The sequence below is a fragment of the Neofelis nebulosa genome, chromosome 10 (assembly GCF_028018385.1).
Source record: "Neofelis nebulosa isolate mNeoNeb1 chromosome 10, mNeoNeb1.pri, whole genome shotgun sequence".
NCBI lineage: Eukaryota > Metazoa > Chordata > Mammalia > Carnivora > Felidae > Neofelis > Neofelis nebulosa.
Genome location: NC_080791.1, coordinates 104,819,667 through 104,826,139, shown reverse-complemented (window position 1 = coordinate 104,826,139; position 6,473 = coordinate 104,819,667).

Genomic DNA, 6,473 nt, shown 5'->3' with positions numbered 1-6,473 from the left:
ACGGCCGGGGGCCTCCAAGTTCTGCTGAGCGCAGGCTCCCCAGGACGCTGTCAGGGCGTGAGATGCGGAGCGGGTGGCGGGGGGAGAGAGCTGACTCAGGCCAAGCTCTTCCTGCCTGGTGCTCCGACCACGGATCTGGGCCTTTCCCTGATTCCCTGGCCGCCTCCGCAGAGACCTCCCCATCAAACAGATGTCCTCATCTCCCCTTTTCTGCTAGGTTGGGGTCCCCGAAAGTCTTTCAACCCTTAATCTCGACGCAGTGTAGCGGAAACAGTACTGGTCCGTAAACCTGGGCCTTGGTCCTTAACTCTCCTATTAGATACATGGATGCTTGCGGCAAAATAGTTATCTTCCCTGTTCTTTAGATTGTTTTTCTGCACCCTGAAATAATCTATGTTCTGTGTACCTCCCACATGTACGAAATCGTGTAATACAAGCTTCAAATTTGTTGTCATCAGCTCCCAACGGCTAATATATTGGAATCCTAACTCGAGCGCCAACTCCTTGAGGCCAGGTGCCATTTATAACCTTATTTATTTATTTATTTATTTATTTATTTATTTACTTACTTATACTTCTATTTTTTGAGGAGAGAGCTCACACATGCTAGCACAGGAGAAGGGCAGAGGGAAGGAGAGTATCCAACAGGCTCCACACTCAGCCTGGAGCCTGATGTGGGGCTCGATCCCAGGACCCTGGGATCCTGACCTGAGCTGAAATCAAGAGTCCCACGCCCAACCAACTGAGCCACCCAGGCGTCCCAGGAATATTTGATTTTTTAGTCAAAATAATACAAATGTGGCTTGGAAGTACTAGAAATTATGTTTAAGTGTTAATTGTAGGGGCTAGAAATACATAATTGTTACTTTAAGCTATTATGGTTAAAACAACTGTATTTTTGTTTGTTTGTACCACTTGCCAATGTCTTTCTTTACTTTCCAACATTTGATTTGCTCCTTGTTCTCTTTGGGCTCCTGTGGACTCCCTTCCATGGCCTTATGTTTTGGTCTTAAATGATATTCTTCCCTAGGGTCCCTTCTATTTTCATTCTCTTCAGAAACTACAATTAGAAAGATCCTTGAACTAAACTTACCAATTTAGCTTACAAACTTTAAGGGGTTTTGTTTGTTTGACTAATTCTGTGATTTGGTTTCTTAATTCTGATTTTAAGGGCCTTTATAGAAGGCTTGGGATCTCTAAGATATCATCTGGCTACTACTTTATAAAGTTTTATACCTGGTTTCTTGTGGACACTTGGATTGCTGGACCTGGGTTTCTCAATGGGACATGACATTTGCACATATAGAGTGGACCACAATCTTGCCTCAAGATCATGAAGATATTCACCTATATTAAAATCTAAAAGCTTATTGTATTATCTTTTTTAAAAATTGTGGTACAATATATGTAACATTTATCATTTAAAGCATTTGTAAGTGTACAATTCAGTGACATTAAATATGTTCCCAATGCTGTATACCCATCACCATTACCTGCAGCCAAAACTTTTTCATCGTACCCAACATAAATTCCATATCCATTAAAATATAACTTCCCCTCTTCTTTCCTAGTGCCTGGTAACATCTATTCTGCTTTCTGCCTTTATGATTTTGACTATTCTAGGTACCTCTTACAATTGGAATCATACAATATTTACCCCTCTACGTCTAAATACTTAGCTATGCACAATGTTCTCAAGGTTCATTCATGCTGTGGCATGTAGCAGAATTTCACTCCTTTGTAAAACTAAATTGTTACTTCATTGGATGTACAGACCACATGTTGTTTACCCATTCATCTGTTGATGAATATTTAGGTTGTTTCCATGTTTTGCCTACTGCGAATCATGTTGCTTTGAACATTGGTTTATATGTATCTGTTTGAGTCCCTGCTTTCAATTTCTTGGGATATACACCTAAAAGTGGTGTTGCTGGAATGTATGGTAATGCTATGTTTAATTTTTTTTGTTTAATTCCACTGCTTTCCAGAGACTACATTTTATATTCCCACCAGCACAGCACAAGTGTTCCAACTCTCTACATACTCACCAACATTTGTTATTTTATTTTAAATAATAGCCATTCTAGTGTGTGTGAAGCAGTATATCATTGTAGTTTTGATTTGTATTTTACTAATGGCTGGTGATGTTAAACATATTTGCATATGCTTATTGGCCATCTGTACCTTTTTTTGAGGAGTTTTTATTAATCCGTTGCCCATTTTTGAATGTTTTGTTGTTGAGTCGTAGGACTTTTTATATATCCTGAATAGTAATCTCTTGTCATATATATGATGAGCAAATATTTTCTCCCATTCTGTAGGTTGTTTTTCTTCCCCACTTTTTGGTAGTGTCCTTTGATGCACAAAAAGATTTTAATTTTGATGTAGTTCAATTTATCTATTTTTTCTTCTGTTGTCTGTGCTTTTGGTGTCATACCCATAAAATTGTTGAAAAATCTGTCATGAAAATTTTCCACAATATTTTTTCCTAAGAATTTTATAGGTTTAGCTCTTAAGCTTAAGTCTTATTCTACCTTGAGTTAATTTTTGTATATAAGGGTCCAACTTCATTCTTTTGCATGTGAATATCCAGTTTTCCCAGTACCATTTGTTAAAGAAATCTTGTCCTTTCCCCATTGGATGGTCTTGGCAACCTTGTCAAAAATCAATTGGCTGAATATGTGAGGATTTATTTCCGTCGGTCTATTCTATTCCATCGGTCTATGTCTATCTTAATGCTGGTACCACACTATTTTAATTCCTAAGCCAAAATGGCATAAATCAAAGAAACAGTTACCACTCACTCATATGGAAAACATTTTGAATGTTCCAGACCCCCAAAATAACCTCTTAGGCTTTTCTGACAACTTACGATACATCTTGCTAATGGATACACAAAATAAATCAAGAGAAAGCACAGATGCTCACAGACACAATTCAAAGTGACGGTGGTTTGATGCTGAGACGCTAAGTATAGTTCTCTGGGGAAGGAACATGGCAGAACTTCTGTTGCTGCTCAGGATGCACAATGTCTCTATAATGGCTCACTGCAAAACAAATGCTAAACATTATTTTCACTTTTTGTCCTTTTTCGTTAAAGTATAAACCAAACTGAAACCTTTGGATTTCTTTCAGTTAGTGAAAACAGGCACTAATGTAGATCTCTTATAAAAGCAAACTGACAAAACATGGACTTTTGAAAAGTAGGGGATACAAGTATAATTTCAATTAACTTATAATCAGAAAGTGTGATGCCTTCACTTTGTTTTTCTTTCTCAAGATGGCTTTAGCTATTTGTGGTCTTTTGTGATTCTATATGAATTTTAGGATAGTTTTTTCTATTTCTTAGAAAAATACCATTGGAATTTTTATGGATTGCATTGAATCTGTAGATCTCTTTAGGTAGTATGGAAAAAAATATATTTTCAGTTTTATTTGAGAGAGAGCATGCACAAACCGGGGAGACGGGCCGGGGGAGAGAATCTTAAGCAGGCTCCACGCTCAGCACAGAGCTCAAGACAGGGGCTTGATTCCATGACCTTGGGATCATGACCTGAGCTAAAATCAAGAGTCTGACATTCAATGGACTGAGCCACCCAGGCACCCCAATAGTATGGATATTTATAAACACTATTGGTTCTTCTCTTCCAAGAACACGGGGTATCTTTTCATTTATTTGTGTCTTCTTCAATATTAATGTTTTCAGTGTACAAATCTTTCAGCACCTTGGTTAAATTTATTCCTAAGTATTTTGTTTTTAAGGCTATTGTGAATGGAATTCTCATTTCTCTTTCAGTTAGTTCATTGTTAATGTAAAAATGCAATGATTTTTTTAAATTCCCCTAGAGACTTCTTGTTTGACCTGTGGCTTAGTTAGAAGTGTGATGTTTAATATCCGTTCTTTTCTCTGCAAAGTTACTATACTGACTTCCAAAAGGTCTTTTACTTGCTTTGATCTTTAAGCAAATTGAATCCTGAAGTATATAATACTTGGTGCTTGGTATTTTTGTTTTGTTCAATATTAATCGATTCTATTATTGATGAGTATTTGGATTTGTAATTTTAGATTTTTTTCAGTTGGGCTTTGGAATTCTGATTCTATGATTATTCTATGAATCTCTTGTCTTTTGTTGAACATATGTACTAATTTTCAGGCTATAAACCTAGGAATGGAGTTTCTAGTATTAGATATTCTTAAACTGTTATCACAAGTGGTTGTAACAATTTATATGTTTCAAAAAGCTGGGTATATAAGTTACAGGTTCTCTACATGATCCAAAAGAGTTGATTCTATCATTCTTTTTAAATATGTTTTTGCCATCCAGGTGGGTGGATACTATCATGTTTTATTCAATCCTATACTCTGATTTTTTTGTCTGCTTGTTCCATCAATTATTGAGAAAAGTTATGAAAATTTTCCCAGTATAATCATGGATGGTCCATTCATTATTTTAGTTCAACATTTGCTTTATGTATTTTAATGATGTGTCATTATTTACATACAAATGTAGAATTATGTCTTCCTGATGGATTGACAATTTTGATGAAATTTCCTTTTCATCTTAAGAATTTTTTTGCTTTAATATTTACCCTAATACTAGTTTGTCTTCCTTTGTTCTATTTCTTTTCTTTCCTTTCTTGCCTTCTTTTGGATTTCTCATATTTTTATTTGTTTTATAAACTATTAGGTTGCTATACAGTCTTTTATTATCCTTTTTTTTTTTTAAATGTTTTTGTTTATTTTTGAGACAGAGAGAGACAGAGCATGAGCAGGGGAGGGGCAGAGAGAGAGACACAGAATCTGAAGCAGGGTCCAGGCTCTGAGCTGTCAGCACAGAGCCTGATGCAGGGCTCGAACTCATGGACTGTGAGATCATGACCTGAGCTGAAGTCGGACACTTAACCGACTGAGCCACCCAGGTGCCCCTTATTATTCTTTAAGTGATTACAATATCCACTCTCCCTGAACTTATTAAGGACTGTTATAAATCAGTTCTTTACTGTTTTCCAGACAAGGCAAAGACCCTAGAACATATTAACTCATTCATCACCTGTATTGTGCTTTTTAAGTTCTCTTTTAAATATATTTTAGTATGCCTAGAAATTATTTATATGGTCATGTTCATTAATCTTTACTCAGATATTTATGCTATTTCATATTTACTTTTCCCCTTCCTACTTCTTTAAGTTTCCATGTGGGAGCCTTTCCCTTTTGTCTTAAGAACACTTACTGAACTTTCAAATCAATGCTGATGACTTTTGGCATTTGTTAACAAATCGGCTACTATTCTCTTTTGTTGCTGTTCTTTAAAGGTAAAATGTCTTTTAGCCTTGTTTACTTTAAGACTGCTCTCTCTGTGCAGTACAGAAGCTTTTTGTCTTGATGAGGTCCCAATAGTTCATTTTTGCTTTATATTGCCTTGCCTTTGGAGATGTGTTGAGTAAGAAATTGCTGTGGCTGAGTTCAGAGAGGTTTTTTCCTGCTTTTTCCTCTAGGGTTTTGATGGTTTCCTGTCTCACCTATTTCAGGTCCTTCATCCATTTTGAGTTTATTTTTGTGTATAGTGTAAGAAAGTGGTCTAGTTTCATTCTTCTGCCGATGGAATGGGAAAAGATATTTGCAAATATCATATCGGATAAAGGGCTTGTATCTAAGATCTATAAAGAACTCACCAAACTCCACACCCAAAAAAACAAATAATCCAGTGAAGAAATGGGCAGAAGACATGAATAGATACTTTTCCAAAGAAGACATCCAGATGGCCAACAGACACATGGAAAGATGCTCAACATCACTCATCATCAGGGAAATACAGATCAAAACCACACTAAGATACCCGCCTGTCAGAGTGGCTAAAATGAACAAATCAGGAGACTATAGATGCTGGTGAGGATGTGGAGAAACGGGAACCCTCTTGCACTGTTGGTGGGAATGCAAACTGGTGCAGCTGCTCTGGAAAAGTGTGGAGGTTCCTCAAAAAAATTAAAAATAGATCCACCCTATGACCCAGCAATAGCATTGCTAGGAATCTACCCAAGGGATACAGGAATGCTGATGCATAAGGGCACATATACCCCAATGTTTAACAGCGCTCTCAACAATAGCCAAATTATGGAAAGAGCCTAAATGTCCATCAACTGACGAATGGATAAAGAAGATGTGGTTTATATATACAATGGAATACTACTTGGCAATGAGAAAGAATGAAGTATGGCCATTTGCTGCAACGTGGATGGAACTGGAGGGTATTTTGCTAAGTGAAATAAGTCAGGCAGAGAAAGACAGATACCATATGTTTTCACTCATATGTGGATCTTGAGAAACTTAACAGAAGACCATGGAGGAGGGGAAGGGGAAAAAATAGTTACAGAGAGGGAGGGATGCAAACCATAAGAGACCTTATCTTAAGGACTGAGAACAAACTAAGCATTGATGGGGTATGGGGGAGAGGGGAAAGTGGGTGATGGGCATG